General features: G+C 45.3%; 1 protein-coding gene across 1 annotated transcript in view; it reads right to left on the reverse strand.

Annotated features, from left to right (window-relative positions):
• plxna1b (plexin A1b) overlaps positions 1-24,000 on the reverse strand; it is a 197,248-nt gene that overhangs the window by 117,072 nt on the left and 56,176 nt on the right. The window lies entirely within an intron of this gene.

The raw sequence follows: 24,000 nt of genomic DNA on the forward strand, positions 1-24,000 counted from the left end.
TTCTTGACCCACCATTTACCGACTAGATCAGCCATTCGGTGGGATTACAGCGAATGGGACCTCGTCTTGAGTCGTAATTACCAAGGTAGGTGTGTGTGCATGTTTTAGTCTGTGCTCGTGTGTGTTCCTGTGGGAGAGTCAAAGTGATTACATGGCCACTGGTGCCTCTAATAACATCTTTTAGGGAAAGAGAGAGAGAGGAGGGGGGGGGGGAGATGAGTGATTTCCATCTTTCTTGGGAGGAACCAGAATTATGGGAGAGGAATTTCTTTTGGCGGTTAAACTGTGGGTCTGTTTTGACTGTGGCATCATGTGCGAGTGTGCGCGCTCGCTGTGCGTGTGTGTGCAGATGTTTGTAATGGATGTAACACAAGAAGCTAATGGGAGCCAGGCCAAAACCACACCTCAGTAAGACGTGTGCCAAACCATTCCCAGCCACAAATGCCTGCCTCTAGTCTGCCACTTTTACCCCCCCCCCCCCATTCACTTCGTCCCTCCACCTCCTGAAAGTCATTCTGGGAAGCAGGAGTCCCTTCACTTCGATTGTCTTTTTCTTGTCCCTGTATTTTCATTGTGACACTTCCCCTTTCTCCGCTTTCGAAGTGAAAGTAAGAAAAAAGTTCTTGCTTTAACGCAGCTCACACCACAAATGCCAGGCAAGTGAGTAAGAACAGAGCGGAGAATCTGACGTAAACAAAGGCGAGACCAGCGCAGGGCTCAAAATGGCAGAAACCAACGAGACCACAACATTGTCAGCTGGCGGCAGAAGACGTTTTAAATACGGAGTAAAGTCGGGTAACAATGGGATGCTCGGTGGCTCAAATGAGAGGAATTGTTACAGAGAAACACACAAACTCGGACACACACACATACTACATACGAGCCACTGTAAAGGAAGAGGAATGCAGATGGTATAAAATGAGCTTTTATAGTGTGGTTTTGAATGATTTACAGCAGTGGCAGACCTTGTGAATGTGTACCTAATCAGTGAGTGGCAGGCTGGTACACACTGTCCAGAAAGTGTTCTCGTACGATGGACAACTCCACCCTAGACACACACAGACAAACACACACACACCATCATTTCCACCATCCCTGTCTATTTCGTTTTCTTGTTTAATCTATAAAATACCTTACAAAATTCAAACTTTAACTCAGTTTAAACTGATTTCTTTTTTTCCTTTTCCCTGGCAAACCCACGAGTCCTCAGAAAAATAGAAATGAAAAAGCAGCACGTCCCATTTAAGACACTAAAGATGGCAAATCTTTCCATGTTAATCTATGTTAACTTTCCCCATGTCGGGTTCTCTGTTACATTAAAGGTCAGCCACATCAAGAAAGCCTGCTCCCTTATTAGAAGCACATTAGTATGCCAAAGTTCAAAGTTGAACGTTCCCCGTGGGTGAATAAACAGGTTCCTGAAGTCATCATTGAAAATTAAACGATTTTTGCATAATGTTGCCCTTTAAAATGCTGATGTAATCAGGGCCCTTTAAAAGACAAATTTCATAATAGGCAAATAGATTTCAGCACTTGATTATTGGAATTTACAGGATGAGCAGGGAGAAGCGTGTGACATCATGTTGTGACAGAAGCCACAATCATAATTTAACAGGAAAGCCTGTTTCACTTCATCTGCAGGGGTTCAAAAGTGCAATCCCTCAGAGAGCGTTGAGAAATAGCTGAATGTTTGTTGCTTTTCAGTGAAGGAGGGGAGGAGGCCCATTCCTGACATGACTGCCCTAATCCTGCCCTTCCATACCACCGCGGCCTTCTTCGCAGCACCTCTGCGTGTCGTGTGTTTGACTGCTTCTCTTCACGCGAAAGGATCGCTGCATACAACAACGCGCTGCATGTGTCAAAAGGGGAACTGAGGAGACGTCCGCATAGCAACCGCAAAACAATCAAGAGAGGTGAGAAACACTGGGAGGGGGATAGGGCCATGTTTATTTGTGTCTGTGTGCTGCGTCTCCCACAGCACGGGACGCTGTCATGGCGGAAGCACTGGGAATAATTGAACTTTGGGTCCGAGTCAAAAGCACCAAAATCTTTGTCTTGCCTCTGATTTAAATGGCGACGTGGTATGTGATCGGAGGGTCTGCCGGGGCTCGAGTTGTTAGCTTAACATGGCTGGACTCTATTTGTGTTTGTCCGTGAGGCAGAACTCTGTTTTTCTTGGCATGAGGAGAAATGTAATGCCTTCTGGTGAGAAACGGAGAGAGCTGCACTGATGGATAAGGTTAAAGTCATTTATTCACCAAATTTGGTTAACTGTTAAAAAAATAAATGGAATTAAAATATGCTCAAGAAGCAACTTGGCAAACTTTAGATTTGATTTATTTATTTTTTTTTTTTCTTCTCCAGTCACGCATTTCCACAGTATCAGATTGATTCGCAGATTGTGTTGATTAAAGAGTCAACACATTATTTATTTAAATCAAACCGCACACATGCACCCAGTAAACAGAGTGATGTAGTGCTGCTTCCTCCCCTTCCTGTGAAATTCACCACAAAGACGGCATTAGTTTCTGTCTCAAACTAAAAGCCTGACCGAGCAGTGCGGTGAGACGAAATAGAACCGCTTCCCTCTCCTCATCTCCGGGATCACAGGTGGGGCCACCCACTTCATTCTGCCCAGACTGCTAACTCTTGCTTTGGGGGAGAGGCCAGAGTAAAGTCCCTGGCTCGGGCTCAGGCCTGCTGCTGGGAATCCACCTCTGAAATTGTAGGAGTTGACAAAAAAGAGCCGGGAAGACTGCCACCGACAGGACCGCGAGAGTCTCCCCTCCACTCTTTCAGCACTTCTTCTTCTTCTGCTGCTGCTGCTTCATCTCTCTGTTACCCATTCCACATTTGCCTTCTCTTTACATTTTTATATCGCATTTCATCTCTGAGTCTATTCCCTCTCCCCCTCGGTTCATTCTGCCGTGCTTGTGTGCTGTAGTGGGCCCACGGGGGACGGTCTTGGCTGCTGCTCGTCAGATACCATGAGCAGGACTGATTTAGAAGCCAAAACTCTGGACCGGACGGGGAGAGAGGAAAGTGCTTCTCTCCATCTGAGGACATGAGAGACAGAGGGAAGTCCACTACAAAGTGAAAGAAACACAATGGAGGAGAGAAAGAGAGACCGGGCGGTCAAGTCATCCAAACAAGAGGACAAAGAAGAGCCACACGCAGCTCCGACTTGACCTGATTTAAACACCATTCCGGCCCGTGTGTGACAGGAGGAGGGGCCACAGATACAAAGTACATGGTGACATTTAGCAGATGTGCTCGCCATGTGTGCAGGGACACACACTAAAACAAAGTGCTGTTTAATCCCTTATATTATTCAGGATTTAACACCCGTGGAAATACAACGAGACACAGTTTTAAAACTTGTTTGTTCCAACCCCCCCCCCCCCCAGCCTTGTGAAATGTTATCATTGCTCAATATCCAAACTTCCCTGTTCTTGGCTTGTTTTTAAAGATATGGATGAGCGAACAGTTGCAGGATATTTTGAGCACAAATGGAAAGCAAAACAAAGGTCATTGCTTGATTTAACGGTGAATAAAATGGCAAAAGTAGAATTCATTGAACAGCAAGCGCAATATTTCCAGACTGTCGACACATCTGCTGTACACGAGGTGTGGCTGGTACGTTCTGGTGTGCAGGGGGAGTTTATCCGTCCCATTTCCACTGAATTTCTTAACTTCCCTCTGTCTCACTGAATGTCTCACTCCTCCCGTCTCCTTTACAAAAAGCACACCACTACAGTTAGCTGCCAACACAAAGGTAATCGGGGCGCTTCAACAATTCAAACATGCTGGTCGGAGGAATGTGAGGAATGTGCTTCGCTGTGCCCATTCACACACCTGTCTGTTTCCCACAGTCTGTAAATAAGGCTGACAATGAACCAGTGAAGACAGACATGGGTGGGAATTTTCTTTCCAGTACGCAGTCGCCATACTGCACAAGTCACTCTGCTCCTTAATTGATGGCACCCTTTCCCATCTGCGCGTCCTGACACCGCAATGTGCAATCTGCTGAAACCCTGGATCCACAGTCTCCGTATGCTGGGTGACACCGCTTCAGTCTCTCCACTAATTCTTGATTCTAGTGCGTCGGTCAGATCTGGCAGCTCCCGGTGTGCCGAGCTCTATTAATACCTCTGATATTTCAAGGAAGCTGCACTATAAGGCCAAGTACACGACCGATCTTTGACCTTGTCAACAAACCATCACTTCTCCTTCCTCTGATGGATAAACCAGGGACACCACACAGGAGCTACAGTTTTGCAGAAGTTATGTCCCAGTTATCACAGTATGACCTGCCCAAACCCTGACGGTTCCCTATTCTACTGCCTCAATCATTCTTTCTGACTTTCTCATGAAATAGTTTTGAAGCTACAGAGGACCATAGTTTCCATTCAATTGTCCTGCGGGCTCAATTAATATGTGATTACTATCGGAAAGTCACTATCAAAAGGCAAACTTAACTCATCACCAAATTTGAACATATAGAAAAGGATTTTCGTTGTTCCTAATTAGAAAGCAAGAACGGGACGGAAGCTTTCAACGATATAGCAACAACATATTACAAAACAAACAAATGCAGGTTGATAATAGCAGCCATACAATGAGATCAGCTCATCTGGCAGATCATTGAAATATACCAGTACACTGAGGAGTCTGATAACTAGTGTATGAACCGGCACTGCCTCTTGGAGAGGGAAATATACAAAACCAGAGAGTGGATGCTGCCTCCCTGCCAATGAGACGACCTGTGAGGTCAAAAAATATATTTATATACCACATTGTAGCTGATAAAGAGCAAAGGCGAACACGCCGGTGTCTCCGGGCCTCACTGACTGGACTCATTGTATGCTTCTATATGTGGGCAGACGACTTGGTGAGCTACACTCAAAATAACTTCTATTAATACCGCCACTGCTCAACTTCGGCCACTTTACACTACCTTATGTAACCGCCGGGTTGTGGAGGGCGCAAAATAGGAATCGACTAAAGCTGAGAAAGTGCACCTCACTCTTTGCCTCCACAAGCGCCGGCTTGCAAACAGACATAGGCACACGCACGCAAGCACACCAGGCATGCCGGAGTAGTAGTGCCCCGTGCAGCTGGTGCGACCAGGTGGGAGACAGATGCCACGCCTCTGGTTTGGCCTGTAGCCATGGTAACAAAACTAGTGCCTGACCAATCGCGGCAGTCTCTCGGGGACGGCTCCGCTCGACACCCAGAGCTATCCAGATGAATCAGGCCACCCACGTTCAACCACATCCCTGCCAAACGATGACAATTAGAAGCTGGAAATGCTTCTGCTTCATGTTTCTGTGGGCGCCGGATTTCATCCAAGGCTGAGTGTACAATGAGTACTAACAAATTTGACAACGTCGCAAAACACAAGGACATAACAGAGAAAAGCCGGAAGTTATCCTTTGAGAGCTCTGAAACAAAAGTATCAAATAGTTTGTTTCCCCATACGGACAGACTGTTTATGTGATTTACAGTACCAGAAACCACAACCAAACTATTGTGTTGTGGCGTGTTGAAAGAGCCGAACTTCCAACAGTCCCACGGGGTCAAAGTACAAACGCGGAAAGACGGGGCAGCGGTGAAACGAGACTCGGAAACCAATGTTACGAAAAATTAAGGGGAAGAAAAGCGGGAATGACGAAAGGGGAAAAATGAGGAGAAAGCTCCAAAAAGGCTGAGTGATGAGTTTGAGATCTTTGGAGAGCAAAAGGCTGCCGGTGGCCTCTCGCTAACAGATCATTTGTGTGTGCGGTTTGTCTGTTTGATGGAGAGAGGGACAGGAAGGCAAACAGAGAGAACGGAGCTCCGCTAAAGTGGCAACCAGCTGGGTCAACTCTCATCAGTCTGGGAAGGCATGATGGACGTATGGCGAAGCAGAGAGAGAGAGAGAGAGAGAATCAAAGAGTCAGAAGTACAAAAACAACAGCGGGAGCCGAGAAGAGAGGAAGATGAATATAGTGGCTATTAGTCACTTATCAGGAACAGCATCAGAGTACCCTCCCAGTTTTGCCAGGAAGAGACAAAGAGGAGGGACCAACATCAACATATATTCATACTGAATTGGACTTTAACAACTGGAGGTGGTAAACGTTTCTAGCGTGGCCAAAATATTAGGAAACATTCATCAGGGTAACGGAGCGCGTCTCCACACCACAGCAAACCGCAATGTCCTCACCTTTGTAAAGTCAAAATGTATGTCAGAGGTGTTATACTACTAGTAGTGTACAGAATAAAGTGAAAAGAATTGTGTGACACCGTGTGTGTGAATGAATATCAAATCACCATCTTGGCCTGTACAGAGTGTACACCGAACTCACCGAGCACACAATTACTTATATATGGCAATCAGAGGACATGACATAGGCATCTGGATACTGAATAAAAAAAGTGCCTGTTTGTTCCCTGACAGAGTAGCCTGGGACGCATTCCAGCGAGCAATAAATCACTGCTTCATGTGCTCCTGAGCCAGCTCTGGAAACCACCTCCCACTGTTTACTTCTGCAGGACACCGCCGCACAAAGGAGGCTGCAGAGACGGTCTTCAAGTGTGTCACTTCCTTCATTTACGCATGGAAAACATTATAAGTTGATGGGAAGGTTTTCCCGGGACCAAAAATAAGCAAGGGGGGGGGGGGGGGCAAAGTTTCCAGACAGTCAGCTGAGCGCACTGGACTGTCACAAGACAGCTTTTTATAGTGCTCTTTATTGTGTGTCTTGCACACACACACACACACACACACACACACACACACACACACACACACACACACACACACACACACACACACACACACACACACACACACACACACACACACACACACACACACACACACACACACACACACACACACACACACACACACACACACACACACACACACACACACACACACACACAAACATCTGCTGGCTTATCTTGCCCTTTTACTTCCTCCCTTCTCCCTTCCACTGTGCCACACACGGAGACGGGAAGTGTGTATGAGAAGAGGAAGCCGTCTATACAGAGAACAGAGGAAATCCTTCATCCTGGATTACTTTCTCTCACAACACTTACACGTGCACGCACACACACACACACACACACACACACACAGACAATTACACAGGCAATCAAGGAGATGAGGCCTGATTGGAGGTGCCGTTAATTGTGCGGCCACACATACACACACATATTGATGACTCTATTCCAGCTGTGCTGACTTGACTTGAAGCGGGAGACATAAAACACCCGCTCGCTCTCACAGTTCATGTTCACGTCTCACAATGTGGAATTCACATGATTAGATTAGCTCATAACAAAAGTGGATTACGCTGGAAGTGAAGCGCTGCAATAGCAGCCAATCAGCTGTTTACACGCGCACCGATGTGAGCACAAATTCGGCGTGGACGTAGCTCGCTCAGTCTTCTTCTCCTCTTTCCTGAGTGATGTCACAACACACACGCACACCAACAATCCCCACACATTTCCATTGGCTCATTATACATAGACGATACAACGCATGTTTTCTCACACTCACTCCACTCCATCGCAGAGCCGCTCACATCCCAACAGACCTGGACACGCGCGCACACACACACACACACACACACACACACACACACACACACACACACACACACACACACACACACACACACACACACACACACACACACACACACACACACACACACACACACACACACACACACACACACACACACACACACACACACACCATTAGGCAGCAGCATGGGCTCACAGCAGGAATTAGAGGACAATTAAAAAGCTCAATTAGACTTATACTCTTATTTCCAGAACTGAGCGAGTTACAGATGGTGCGGCACGCTCTCTGCGTTCAAAAACACACTTTGGTAGGTTTCTACCGGGAGACCAGCGAAAGGGAGACGAAAAGACGGGTGGGAGGAGTTCGACGTAGATATGTGTAATGGTGCTGAGTGGAGGCTGAGGTGCCTGATGAAAATATTCAAAACGAGGCGTCACTGGCACCAAAGTGACACGCCATGTCATCAAACGGGCCGCTCCAGCTTCAAGTCTCCCTGGAATTGTTTGCTCCATGACTGCTGGACTACTGGAGACACAAGGTGGTGTTGTTGTTGTTGTTGTTGCCACTTTTACAGCGTCACTTCCTCTCACAGTACTTAAACTATTTTCAGATCCGACATACTCCGTTCCCTCACTCAATCTTCTGGCCTCGTCTGCTCTTCCTACTCCGTACGTAATTTCCAGTAAAACGAAGAATCACAGCTCCATTGTCTTCCTCTCCAGCATCCTCTTGAGTTTCTCATGCCAAGACTGTTGAGTCAGAGACGGTGTATGTGTGTGTGTGTGTGTGTTTGGATTAAGTTATTCTTGGCCAGGTCACACACTTTGAATAAACAATGTTACAAAAACAACCCACATGCTCCTACACCGAGACAAACACGTAGGAGAGGCAGATGGTCTAACCTGTAGGTTCTCCATGGCCCATTGGTGGAAGGGCCATGCTGCACTATCCTCCCAGCACACACACACACACACACACACACACACACACGCACAAACACGCACACGCACTCACACACACCCACACACCCACACACCCACACACCCACACACCCACACACACACACACACACACACACACACACACACACACACACACACGAGTGGGCAATAAATTCAGGCGAGCATAATACAATCCCTGCAAACAGACATGGTGGGAGTGACAGCTGATGCCAGAGAAACATACCAACGCCCAGAGTTCATCTGGAGGTAAACTTGATTCACACTGACAGAGGGGCATGTGGGGCAGCGCTTCAACAAAGGAGGGACTTGGCAGCATATTAAAGACTTTTTTTGGCCAGTCAACCTCTCAAATCCAGCGAGTTAAATAGTTGAAGTGACAAACATCTTTGATTCGAGCAAAGATTAAGAACGGTTCGATCAAAGTCGTTGAAGTTAAGCACCTGTGGAAGAAATGATGGGAGAACGGAAATGTTCAATCATTTCATGTGTTCATGTCTGTATAATCAATTATATAGAGAGATTTTTATATATATATATATATATATATATATATATATTCTGGATCAGTGACTTCAGGATTCTGAGATTATGTGCTTTTGTAGTTGTAGCTCCAGAATCAGCTTAATCAGGCTATCACTCAAAACTGCTTCTGTCATCTCAACTTAAGTCTTTCAAGTTTTTAATATCAGTCACCTTCAAAGGTGTCGCGGGAAAAACGGTTTGGAAGTGTCAGGATTAGAGAATTAGGCTTGAATAATTGATTTCAAAATGGAATGAAAAGCAAAACCCAAATTTGAATACAGTTATCCGTGAATGAGACCGGAAGAGGGGGAAAAACAGGACTTTTGTGTATTGTTTAGGTTTTTCCTGGTACTTCAAGGAAAATACTTGAATACTTCACCAAAATGCACTACAGAGCACCACAGGAGATTCAAATATCATAAGACCATAAGACTCTTTAACTCTTCCCTCTAAATATTTGCTGTGTTTTGGTTAATGCCATCCTGTCTGTCCTAGTCACAGTTAAGCCTTTTAAATATTTACATTTAAAATTACTTATCAAATTTGTGTCCTATCCTATCTGATAATTCATTTTCTATTATTTCTATTATTTCAAAATAGGTCTGACAAATGCCGTTTTAGTCGATGGATTTTTTTTTAAATCAATCATTCTTCTTTTTTGGTCCCTTTTGAAGTGTGAATGGATTTATACTGAAAATCTCATACATACTAAATGCTATTATTTATGTTTGATGCCAAATATTCACTTTTCAAAAGAATAAATATTTTGGAGGGGGGTTTGTTTCTTCCCTCTTTTTCCGCCCCCTCCATTTAGAGGTACTCCTGCGTCTAACAATAGCTCTGAGCTTGGAAGCTTTATGAATCAATGTTGCTGCATCATTATCAGAAACTCAAGGCCATCTCTGACACGAAACAACCAACTCCCATTTCACAAAGTCCTATGCTCTCCAGATATAAACGATGAAGTCTCGCAGACAAATATCGCATTATACTGGCCAATATTTTACTCTCTTGTTCAGTCCTCCTTAATTCTTCCCTCTTTTCCGACTGACCCGCCCCACTCCACCCTACACGCTGTACTGATGGTCAAATTAACAGCGGCCAAGCCTTTCCAGCAGCTAATTGGTGAGGTTTGACAGAGACGTGCCCTCAATTTCCACCATCGCTTCGCTTTCTACACACGCTTTCCGTCTCGGCGTGTAGCCGCGATAAACATCACAAGTCGCCGTGCAGCCTGGGAGAAACAGGGATGAACACATCGGAGCAGGCACGCTTGCATGCACGCGGGCACATTCAGAACAATCTGCATTCACACACACACACACACACACACACACACACACACACACACACACACACACACACACACACACACACACACACACACACACACACACACACACACACACACACACACACACACACACACACACACACACACACACACACACACACACACACACACACACACACACACACACACACACACACACACACACACACCTACAATCGCAGAAGCAAGAACTGTGACACACGCTCGCACAAGTAAACACACACGCGGAGTGCTAACTCAGAGCTGTAGTTGAGAAGTCCCAGTGGGAAAAGCCACTTTCCGGAACATTTTACCCAATTTGCATTGCTTCTGGCTCCATCGCTCTCTCAGAGGAGAGAAGATGGGAATGAGGAAAAAGTCTGTGTGTGCGTGCGTGTGCGTGTGCGTGTGTGTGCGTGTGTGTGTGTGTGTGTGTGTGTGTGTGTGTGTGTGTGTGTGTGTGTGTGTGTGTGTGTGTGTGTGTGTGTGTGTGTGTGTGTTGGAGTATACCTGCACCTCAGTTGAATCAGTGTTGAGATTTTGAGAATGAAAAAAGATCATTTCTGCATTTTAGATTTCACTTCTTCTTTTTTTACCGAGGTGTACAGGTTAAATATGACAGTACGATATTTGGAGTATGGACTCCGATTATATCCATCAACGCTCCCTGGCCTAACAGACATAGCCATAAAGAGGCATTCACATATTTTTGCTGCACATCTGTGATTTTAGAACATAAGGACATGCCCCTCTATGGCTTTTACTCATCTAGCAAGGACCCTGCATCGCTAATGTGACTGCTCACGACACACACCCACACACACACACACACACACACACACACACACACACACACACACCGGAGAGGGTGATGCAGGACCAATGCATTAGAGAGATGATGCAATGAGAGGAGTCAGAGTCGCAAGCAATCAGTCTGATTAAGTGCGTGTGTGTGTGTGTGTGCGTGTTAGTTACTCTTTTCTCCTCCCCAGTTCTCCTCGGTTATCCCTCATTTCCTTTATCCTCAAAGGAGTTTTGTTTCTAAGGTTTGACATCGTATCACCTGGTTAGCTGCAAGATGTAGTGACAGTGTGACAAAAATATCGACGTGTGATCATCAGAGTCCCAGGAGACGAAGACGCTTTTTTGACAGAGAGATGACTGACAAGAAGGTGATCAAGCACTCAGTGAAACTATCTCTAATAAAGGCAGGAAGAGGAAGCTTTCAGCAACTAAAGCACACTCTCAAATACCGCCATATTCCTGCAGACAATACATTTCACCTGCTCCTTCCACTAAAATCCTGGAGGTCACTAGCAATTACAATCCCACCTCTTTATCAGAAAGTCCAATCGAAAGCTAATTTCCCTTAAAGCCTGTCTCTTAAGTCTAATCGCCTAAAGGGACAAACAGCAGGCTGGTAGTGCTACCTTCTCCCCAGTCTAACTCACCTCAGACCCTTTTCAATAACTCTAAGTGGCTTTGAGCTTTTAACGCATTCCTTGATTTTCAGTGATGCGGATATGTATGAGCGCAGGAAAGAAAGTTCATTTTGTGATTCATGTTAAGCCTGCCGATAGTGTTCAGACGCCCGTGAGCCAACTGGGAGCAAATATTTGATTCATGTTATTACAAAGTGACTGTGGACAACTGAAATAGCTGTATTCCCTTATCTTTTCGTTTTGAAAAGCAATTAGTAAACAAATAATAATCCAACTATCGAGAGAACTATATGTTAAACTCACAACAATGTACTAAACTCCACCCAGTGCCACAATATCATTTAAGGCTCTTTGACACACACATACACACACAGCGTGACAGAAACCTCGGAAGGTGAGCCGGGTTACAATAGCTGCTGTGCCGGCTGCTACACATAAACTTCGTCTGGCTTCCTCCCTCTGTCTCTCTAATACACTTTATTCCCAGCGGCAGCCTTGACCCTCTTGCCTCCTCTTCACTTCGTTGCATTACTAAATGCAGCCATTTTGGCTCCCGTAGGGCCCCGTGATAGAGCTTTGGTCACCTCCCGGCCACATTCATACCACTGGGCTTGTAATGAAACTATGGATTTTCCATCCGAGCACTGACACTAACTGCCTGTTTGCTGTGCATCCAGTCTCTGTTGCACTATTCTGTACCGTGTATGTGGAGGCGGACGGAGCGATGCCTCACGCTACAACATTTCCAGGTTCCTTCAAATCTTTCTGAGAGTGGCAATGGCTGTTCGACTGGACAGCCCGATACAAATACTACATTACTGACCCACAGTCAAACAAGGAGAAAAGCAAGCTTTGTAATTTATGTTAATGACAGATGTCACAGCAATGTTTAGAGTGAAATTTGATTAACAGGTTTATTAGCCGACGGTATTGTCTGAAACCCGTGGGAAGAGGTGTCAAAGCCGCGTATGAATCTGTATTGGATGCAGATGTTTGACAGAGTTTTACAGGTACAGAAAAGGAAAGGAAATTCCTCCAATGATCATTTCTGACCATTACTTAGAATAGCAGGAGCTATATGAACACTTATCTCCGAGACAAATGATAAATTTGTATTTTCCTTTGTCAAAGGAGAAATCCCAGTCCATACAGTTTATTAACTTACAAAAAGCTTGACTCGTAGTTGCAAGCAGATGTATACCGAAGCAACCCACTGCAGAGTGAATCCTGTCTGCAGTTTGCTGTGCATGAATGAGCACATGTGCATGGCACTCAACATGCAGGAGGAGTTAACGAGGGCCCGTGCTGTCTCTGCAGTTTCGTTCTGCTTGCAGAGATCTCTGCTTCTTTCCAGCCTCGCTCTTCCCAATCGCACAGATGCACACAAGGGTAAACATGACCTACAAGCCCAGTTATTTCCAACCCCAGTTGAAACTGCATTCCCAGTGCTGCCGCCGCTGCCGCCGCCGCCGCCGCCGCTACGTGCAACCCCAGCATTCAGCAATGTTGCAACAACCCAGTTTCAATGTTGTGGCTGCGTTCAAATCCCATGGCTGCCTCACAAACATCAGTGCTCCTTGTGACTATCTCTCTCTCTCTCCTTCTCATCGTCCCCTTTTTTACTACCGCTAGCTGTGGCTGCCCTGACTACTGTTGCCATGGCAACCGAGGAGAAGGCCCCGTCACTGGGGGATTCAGAGACAAGTTGGAGTAAAGACCCCTATGTTATTGGAGCCTTATAATTGGCTGTGTGCTTGTGTGTGACTGTGTTTATTGCTATGTTCCCAAAATGCTCCGATATCTTCTGCACAACAATAAAAACAGGCCGCTTGTAGGAGGACCAGCGCATCCACAAGCTTTACCTACGCACCGTGGCACAGAGGGACATATCAAATTTAAAGGAAACATTAAAAGCCAAACCTACACACATTTATAATGTCAGTGTGCTCATCACTTAACTGCAAGAGAATACAATAAGCAAGGGAAACAACTGAAAACAAAGATGAGGAGGAATTATACAGCAAACTATGGAAGAAGCATGTGTCCCTCCCTGTCGCTTTCTCCCCCTCCCTCTATTACACACCCTTCGGTGCTGGCCATATCCATTCCAAGGTTATCAGTAATCCAATAGGTTTCCCTGGAAGGAGGCAGTTTTCCAGAGACACCGCCAATATCCTGAAAGCAGAAACATCCGGAAGGAATTCCTACCAAGTGACACAGTGTTCCCACTCTTCTTTCCTTCCTCCAGGCTCCATTCCTGGTGGAATCGAATGTTGCTTTCAGTCCAGCGCAACTTCTTTTATCTTCCTTTTCTTGTTTGTCTCAAGAACAACTGATGACTCATAATGAGGCTTCAACGCATTAACGCATGCATGGGCTTGTTTGTCACAAACAATGGAGGCACATGAGTTACCAAGTTGACTGGCAACCGTGTCCTGAAATAGCCTTCACTGTCAATTGTTTCATCTCAGAATGCACACAAAATGCCATGAAATACACACACACACACACACACACACACACACACACACACACACACACACACACACACACACACACACACACACACACACACACACACACACACACACACACACACACACACACACACACACACACACACACACACACACACACACACACACACACACACACACACACACACACACACACACACACACACACACACCAAGGTTAAAGTGAGAGGTCTTGCATTATTTCTGGGCCACTTGTTCCTTGCCATTGACCCATAAATAGACAGCACAAGGCACTTATGGATGAGAACACATAACTGGGAGTCCTTAGGCTGAGGCTCGGAGCGAATGCTGGTGTTCCAGCGGTCCATATGGAGTGGGGTTACATGATCTTTAAACTCACTTCTTTACTGATGGGAAATAATTCAATCTTCACATAAATCCATAGAAATCTTGTGAAGTGGATCTTTAGCTTGTTCACAGCACTAAATAGCAAGCGAGTGGTGGATAAAGTATTTACATGATGCATTGAGGAGAAACATACAACGGTTACCTCTTTAATGTACGTTGTCCGCAGTTGTAACACATGGTAACGTGATCTGCATCTGGAGCTCCCGCAGAGGGTGATGCATGTCTTAAGCTGTGTGTTTGCTTAGTCTCATGTGTCTTTCTTGATTTTCATATTGTGTGCACGGGAGTATTTCCATCCGTTAATGAGTATATGTGTATATTAATGTGTGTGTCTGTGCGTGTGTGGGTGTGTCTGCAGCACGTCTCTGGGGGCCCTCTTTGCAGTGCTTTAATTAGCTTAATCCACCAGTAACACATGGATGGAGAAGCAGGGCAGTCGAGGGGTGTGAGGATGGTTGGAAAGTGAGAGGTGGCGGAGACAAGAAGGGTAGTCAGAAGAGAATATCTCTGTCTGCCATTTGTTACTCGCCCAAGAAACACGCCACACACACACACACACAGCCCTCCATCTTGGCTCCTGGCAGTGCCTGTAGCTAGCCAGACCATTGTAAAACCCAGAGGGAGGTGGAACGCGTCTTCGAAATGGCCACATGGGCTGTTGGAGGCCAACTAATGCATTTCCAGGGAGACACGGTATTCAAACCGTTGCCAAGCTAAATGACCAATTAAATAAAATAGTGAGGGCTTAATTGATGTTAGTCAATTTAGAGTGCTACCATGCAATTAATGTTACAGAGGAGGTATGAAGGAGACAGTCGGGAGTGTCTTTGTACATTGGTATGCTATTTCATTAAAATCCAAGCTTGCATATGTGGCCAAAACCATTTGAGCGAGGAAAAAAAAAAAGAGGAGGGAAAAAAACCTGTAGACACCATGCGGCGTGGAAGGAAAACAAAAGGAGGGGACAGGATGTGCGAAGAAGGTAGATGAGGTGAGAATGAGTTGGGAGGGGAAAAAAGAAAGACCATTGGGAGAGAGTGGGTGGGGAGAGATGGAAGATAGTGAACGAGAGGACCGGAGGAGGGAGGGGACGAGAGAAAGAAGATGAACAAACAAATGCTAGCCTTGGGAATAGATGCAATCAGCTCAGTCAGTCAGCTAATGACTAATTCCACGGAGGAAAAGGAGGGAGCAGGAAAGACGGTACTGATGGGGTGAATGAATCAAAAAGACAGCAGCCGAGTGAACGAGACGACAAGTGGAGATAGATCCAAGTTGCCACTAATCAGTGTGAAAATCTGAAACCAGGTAAAGGACAGCTAAATATTTTAGCACAAGGAGATGATTAGCGCTTAGCGAGTGTGGACAGAGAGAGGAGACAGAGGAGTGTGAGGGTACAGAGGGGAAAAAAGAAGTGATAAAGAAATAAATGCTCTAAAGGAAAGTGAATAAAACTCTGTGCCCAGTGAGCCGCTTCTTAAATGCCCAATTTTTCATTTTTAAGGGCTTAGCTGATGGAAATGTTAAAGGCACAAGGTCAGCTCCCCTTATAATAGAGCTGCTTCTTTGCTAGCTGCACTAATGCTGAAAACAAGGGCCCGAGCACGGCGGGAACAACAGTTGCTCCTCTTAATTTGTGTTAAATGAAATCTCAGCCACATAATGAGAGGGGACTTGCTGCCCTGCACATAAGAACTAAAAACAAATGAGCCAAAGAAACTAAAATAAGTTCACTTTAGCCAACTGTTACGCTGAAAGTTTAGCCAGAGGGCATGGGACCAGCGTGGGGAATTGGCTTTCCGCTCGGCTATCACCAGCTCGAACGCTAACTGGATTAGCCACAGTGGTCAGGAGGTGAGTGGTCTAAAAACAAGACGGGCTGGGGGCAAGTCAGCCAGCCAGCGAACATCGTGACGAGGCTCCAGGCTGAAGTTATTCCCTCCAGGGGCACGGGTAGGGGGGGTTGCACAGGACAGGGGGGTAATTAGTTAGACAGCGGGCGACAAACCCCCTGCTGTGTGAGAGGGATGAACACACAGAGCTATTGCTTGTGTTGTTTTTGTGCGTCTCTCAAGAGTATCTTGGAGTGTGTGGGTGTTTGTGTGCGTGTGTGTGTGTGTGTGTGTGTGTGTGTGTGTGTGTGTGTGTGTGCGCAAGTGTGTACTTGTACCTCAGTGAACTTGAATTTGAGTTTCAAATCATCAGATCAAAGATATTCCAGCTGGTTTCCATGGTGTTGTTACCAACAAAGAGCTTTTTCATAGTTTGGGTTGAGCGGATGAACTCGGTTTACATTTGATTAAAGGTTAAGCACGAGATAACCGTACAAGTGTGCGTCTGTGTTGTTGTGTGCATTATCCAGAGAGAGACAAGGATTAAAGCCCTGAGCGGATACTGTGTCCCTGAAATGCTCCCAAAGCATATGACCGCCATATGACGATAAAAAGACATGTTCAAAACAAAGTACACTTACACTGCATGCAAATATGTGCACATGCAAGTGAGCACAAGTGTTTGTTTCTTTCTGCACACACAAACCTTAATCACCCTAACATTACAAAACCAGAGGAACTAATCAAAAACAATCTATTAAGAATCTATTAGCTTGGCAATGTGTAATCTGATAAGCCCGCTCCAGTCGCGTCACATAGGAGAGTGCGTGTACGTACTGCAGTGCAGACTGCATTCTTCACAGTAGATTAGCTAATTTGATAGCAACTCACATATTTACACTCATCATTTGGTGTAATGGAAATGAAGAAGCTCATCGCATCCTGTTATGTACAGAGATTTAGGGCGAGCATCAAAGAGTGTAGTCTTGCACCATGCCTCTCCATGTCTGTGTATTCTACATCTATGTGTAACAGTATCCTTCTGTAAACATGTGATTCCTTCCACTTAATGGTTAAGAGGTTATGCAGCTTCCACACATGGTTATTAAGGGCTTGTGGAGAGCAGTGCAGCAATTCAAAGACAGCTTCTGCAAAAACCAAACCATATATTACATTACTCCGTTTAATAGCAGAGAAATTAGAATGTGAGATATTGTGTTAGTATATATCTTTATATATATATATATATATATATATATATATATATATATATATGCTCTTACAGGGGTGATCGATCTTTACTGTGCAACTAAGGACAAACCCTGTAGACTGGGCTAGAGCAGTGGGCATCCAAGTATGTATATACCTGCTTGAGAGTGCTCATTTTTAGCTTGTTAGCTTGAGAGATGGCATCCCCTCTGGCATGTGTATGTGTGTGTGTGCGTCTTGTCAGAAACGAGTGAGCCAGCTGAGCCCTGGCATCGCTCCATGCACCAGGTGTGCTCCTGGCAATATCAGTTGGCAGAGACCGAGTGATGCGCGGACCCTAGACTCCCTTCTCCACACACAGCGCTGCTCTGTAAAGGTGCACCGACACAGTAAGGCACGTCAACGCCAAAGAATTTGCTAAAAAACACTTTCTAACTTTTTAATTTAGATGCCTATATGATTCTATGGTGCTGAGACACTGGTAGCATCACAGCAGATGCACAAACTGTACATTTTCCTCACTCTGGTACGGTAAAATTCTTTGAAAAGGATTTTCTGGAAAAAGTAAAGGGGGGGGGGGGGGGGGGTAACTTTGCACACAGAGAATATATGATACGAGATGCAGGAATTCTTTGATGTTCTATCCTGAGATGCCTAATGGAGATGACCTAGAAACAGACTGGCCTCGTCCTCACTTGGATCATGTGAGCATCCCAGCTTGCATCCAGACTCCTCTAATCTTCCCTTAAAAATGGATTCTAGCATGCTACATTTATTATTCATCTCCCTGGCTCTTTCTTTTCATTTTGTCTCCCTTTCTCCCGGCTTTTTTCCCCCCGTTCTCATCTACTTTTACTTTGGCTCATTAACCCCTGGTAGCAGTGAATTAGGAAGGGGGGGGGGGGGGGGGACCGAGGTGGTGAATGAGTGCTGTGCGGCGCAGTTACACACTGTTGGACCAGGCTAAAGTGCATTAGCGCAGAGATTATCAAGGACAGTTCTCATATGTGATATTAGCGAACACAAAATCCCCACTGCAACTTACACTGCTCTTTAGACGTGATTACTTTGAACAGTTCGCACTGCTCTAGTTAAATTACTCAGTAATAGTTGGCATCAGGATGAGGAGATATTGGTTAAAACTTGCAAGAAGGACCATCAACTTATAGAACCCCTAAATGTCACCACTGCTTGTTAGTAAGGTGGGAAATATGGGTCATTATAGCAGATGAGGCTCTTGTAGGATAAAGGTGCAGAGCTGGAGACAGTAGTTTAATGAGGCTGCGTGGGTAGATTCGTGCTTGTGGGCTGGCATTAAATCTTTTAAGAAGACCCCTCGTTACCGTCTTCCCATTGCAAGCTAAGTGCTACATCCCATTTTCTAGGAAGTGAAGGTGGGTGCAGGAATGTCCATTTAAAGCAGTGCTCATCTCTTTAGACATGCCGAGGTTTCTCATGCAGGACATGTAGATTTGGGCGTCTGGATGTGTGTTTGTGTGCGTGCGCGCTCTCCTCTCTCTGACTTTAATGAGAAAGAATGATTAGAGAAAAATAGCAATCGCTGAGTCTCAACACATACAAACGCTCAACCATTATCAGGGCGAGAAACTTGGATCACAGAGACGGATAGAAAGAAAGTGAATATGTGAGTAGCAGATGAAACGCAGAAAATGAGCAAGAGAAAAGACGAAGAGAGAGGAAGTGAAGAAGCACTGGATAACTCCCTTTACTAATTCATACCTGTGGTTGTACAGTGGCTATTTTAGTTAGGAGCAACATTGCTGGAGTCCATAACATGCAGCAATCTATATGACTGCTGCTAATACACCGAGGGAAAGCAGAAATGGAAGCTCTGAGGGCTTGAAATGACAAATAGATTAGACTGTATAATTACTGAGAGAGACTGCGCAGGGACATCCTCCAAGCCTTGACTGTGGCTCTTTTGTGTGCATTCAGGGGGAGATGCTGCATATATTTCTAAGTTGAGTGTAACCTAATGTGAGGTCACGGTAAAGAGAAGGGTGAAAGTGATGATGAGAGAAAACGAATATGTTGCTGAGGGACACATATATAGAGAGAGTCAGGCATTGGTGACATCGAAAAATGCAATTCTCACTCTATTCCCACACAGTTGGAGCCATGAGGTGCTGAAGTCCAACAGCAGGGTCTACTTTTTACATGATGCCAGTTCATAAACAAAGCAAACACTTCCACTTTTCACACTGAACACTTGCCTGTTCAGATACATTTTACAAATTTTCATTTGTTTGTATAACAAAAAGTGTGGAATAAATTATGATTGTTAAGCTATCGCATCTCAAAAATAAGCTGTCAACATGTGATAGACGATGCATGCATATTAAAGCATGATATGGATTACGAACCCAAAAAAGGAAACGATATAGTACTGCATGAATGCCACATCACAGAGCTTGGAGGCTAATTAAAATACGTTTACATTATGCAATAATGCATGTCTTTTCCGTGTGTTTGGAGCAAAATGTTTAGGAAGAAACTGAAGACAAAAATGATCTTATTAAAACTAAAATAGCATCATAAACTGTCAGAAAAACATTAACTCTACAAACAGCTCACATAGCAAAACTCCATTTAGAGTGCAGTGTTTTATTCTAAATGTTCCATCATGTCATGTGGCACAACGCCTGCTGATCATCTATTTGCTTTTAATATATGTAAATAAAATAATATATTGAATTCTGTATGAAGACTGAAAAACGATGTACTGTGATTCCGCAACGCAGGGAGTTGGAGGCAGAGCTGGCAAGAGGGTTCGTGTGCCTGGGTTGATTCCATGCGAGGTTGCACGCTGAAAGGAGGCTCTTCCAGTGAAAAATATACACCGTAGTTGCTCAGTCTGTCAAGCTCGCGTTATGGCTTAACGGAGCTATATATAATCGGAAAATGCCATTAAAAAGCTCCGTTGTCAGGAGCGGAAAGGAAGTGCTGCAGAAAATGAGACATTTTGCTGTTAATTTGGGAACCTCGTGATAAGATTGTTTGACTGATGGAACTAAGACGGGACTAAATTAGGTGGAAACATTTGGCTTTAAATGCAGCGTTTCAAGTTTTTTGTTCCGTTTCAGCTACAGCTCTTGGTCAGTCTTTCTATTGCCTTCTCCGATCTCTTTCATCACCGTCTTTCCCCCGCCCGTCTCTTTTTCGTCCGCTTGGCGCGTGTTTGTGTGACCCTATGCAGTTGTGTGAACTAATGACCGAGGGCCACCGAGCACTTGCACAAAGCATTCCTCTGTGTTCATGGCCGGGCCAAACAACTCGTGGCCCGGCTGGCTGAGCCAAACGATGACACAAACCACTGAAACACACACACACACACACACACACACACAAACACATAAGAGTAAAGTGCCTAACCCAGGTTCTCAACCTGTGACTTTTAGATTTTAATTGTCGCGTTAAAACACTCATGAAGATAGAGAGCACTGGTTCAACTTAAGTCACACAGCTTTCCTCCTTCCTGAGCGCATTGAGTGATCAAACCCGGTAGTGTTTCCACCGCATGTTTGGTTGTTGCTCTTTGGGTGGAGGTCCGCAAAGAGGAGGTCGGAAACTCGCATTTAAATGCAAGCCACACACGGGGGAGTTTGACAGGCCAGCATTATGCACCACTAGAATAACAATCATCAGTCAATTAGGCCGTGACATGGTCTCTTGATGGTGACACAGGCAGCCCCGGTGGAATACATTGGCGACTTCACAGAGAAATATACACATACAAACGACAAACTGTCACTTGTTATTAACCCCTGCGATACTACGTCGTTACATCAGTTACTGTAAGAACAATGGGAATATCCAGGTATGAAGAAATCCACTCTAAATCTATTGTCCAATGTACTAAATTACAACGTTTTTCGGTCGGCCCAGTCTGTTTTCTTACAAACCAGTATGGTGCAAAAAAGGTGTGTATGTGTGTGAACACGAAACACCAAAGCAGCTAAACCGACCAAAAGAGGATGTCTCCTTTTATTAGTCGGTAAACATCGCACTCCCCATGTCATGCTCAGTTTGCATTGAAGCACGACACAGTTGATGTGGCATTTGGACCAGAGCTGCAAGACGTGAACCATACTAACTCCAATCAATCAAATATATATTTTGGTCTGCCCCAAACTGTGCATCCTGAGGTGAAATTACACACAAACTGTGGCCAGACGTGTCCACTCATTGATTCTTACTCGAGCTGTTCAAAACTCATCTCATATCGCAACTCCGACTGTCGCCACGAGCTACCGGGGGCTTCATCGACACTCTGATGAATGGGCACTTGGGTGCGGCTCCGCACCGACCCACCTGAGCCTTGGCACGGCCACAATGGACACACCACGAGTGCTGGAGGGCCCCCGCCACCTGGCACATGGGCCACATACACACACGGCAGATGGTTCACGTTGGCCCCCCGACGGAGAGCGCAGCTGAGGAATCCAAAGTCACGTCTGTGTGCAAATGTGCACATCGTATCAAAAGCGAGTGCTTACAATAGGTATCGGATTATCGAGCGGGATCCCCTCTCTTGTCTCGACCACCTATAGGGAACGTGCGCATGTGCCAGTGTCATGGCAAACGCCCTTTCATTGTCATTGCTCAACGGTGCCTGCAAGTGCAGAAGTGGAGGAGAGAATCGGCCAATGGTTTCATTTGAATGCACATCTGTTGGCTGGTTGCTTAGTCACCATGCTTCTTCACGCACAAGAAGGCGCGAGGAGAAGCGCAGGAGGTGCACTGCAGGGTGACCGATCACAAGTCAAGCCAAGCAGCCAGGAAATAATTGAAGAGTCTGAGAGAAAGGAAGGGCTTTAATTCTAAATATCCAGTGCAGCTGATGCCCGGTCCCTGTCACGTCCTTGACCACAGCAGCATCCAGATGACCGCCAGAATGAGTTAACCACAGCACCGAACATCACATCTCTTCATCATGTCCTCTCTCCTCCACCTCCTGTTGCTTCCCTCTCTCTATCGGCCTCATCTTTCTATCTCTCTTCCTGTTTCTGAATCTCCCCCTATCTATGTCCCATCAAACCACAACTCATTAGCAAACGCTTCCCCTGTGAGAGCATGCGACTGTGTGCGAGTATCAGTGTGACTATCAGAGCACAGGGGGACTTCATTAGTGCTTTAAACATGTTGTTTATGCCTCCATCTCATTGCTCCGGACAACCTTGAACATTAGAGTTGGTTAAAAATAGACCGGGTGCAGATAAGGCAGTATATGAAAGCACTTCAATGAAGAGATATTTCAAGCAAAATATGTTAGTTAAAGCAGAAATATATGCGATCCAAATGAGGGAGGAAACTTTCTTTTAACCAGAAATAAGCTGTCATTTTGGGTAGATTTTTCTTTGGTCAATCCTTCCTTCTCTTTTTTTCTTTAAAGTGCAACTGAAAATACACTGAACACCTCTCCTTGAGGCATATAGATCCACCCAACCAATATCTCCATTGTTCCTGCCCCTCACTTGATACCCAACCCTTAGGGCATGACTGTTACAAACAACAGTCAACTCCACCGCTCTCCTGAGGAAGGTGCAACAATAGGAACATGTTTCGTCATTCCATCACGGCCCGCTGCTCTCCCAACAGAGCTGTCAAAAGCCAAAAATGGACTCTCAAAAAGACAGATTCCTCATTTACTTAAAGCGCGACAAGACAAGGAACGAAATACTGATGCAAACAAATTTGAAGCCCCGAGATCTGCCTTCACGTCTTATTAATTTGGCTGCTCTTTGCTCATTTTTTTCTTCATCTGTGTGAATATCTTCCAACGTCAGGTTTGAGATATTGTTCCTTCTGAAGAGACGGAATCCGTTTCAAGGCTGGATTTATTTATTTATTGTTTTTCTATCTGAAACACAAACCAGCCAAAAGAACTGCAGGCTCTTTGGCTCAGCAAACACACACAGACACACACACAATATCTCAACAACCTGCTGCAGCATTGCTTTCTCAGGTGATGTTCAAAGCGCACGCAGACACCTGAACCGCAGTGCATTACAGCGCAGCAGAAAAGACACATAAGAACAGCTAAATAAATAAATGGAGCCGTTGCCAAGCTAAGTGAATGGGTGTCAGTTTGACAAATGCACAGCGCTGAATCTTTGTCGACATTGTAATGTCTGTCGTCTCCCGTTCCCCCCATAAACACAAACGCAGACGTGCACGCACAAGTCCGTGCCATCGCAAGCTCCCGCATCATTGTTATTATGCATACTGTGAGT

The sequence above is a fragment of the Lipophrys pholis genome (genome assembly GCF_963383615.2).
Source record: "Lipophrys pholis genome assembly, chromosome: 4".
In the NCBI taxonomy this organism is placed as follows: Eukaryota; Metazoa; Chordata; class Actinopteri; order Blenniiformes; family Blenniidae; genus Lipophrys; species Lipophrys pholis.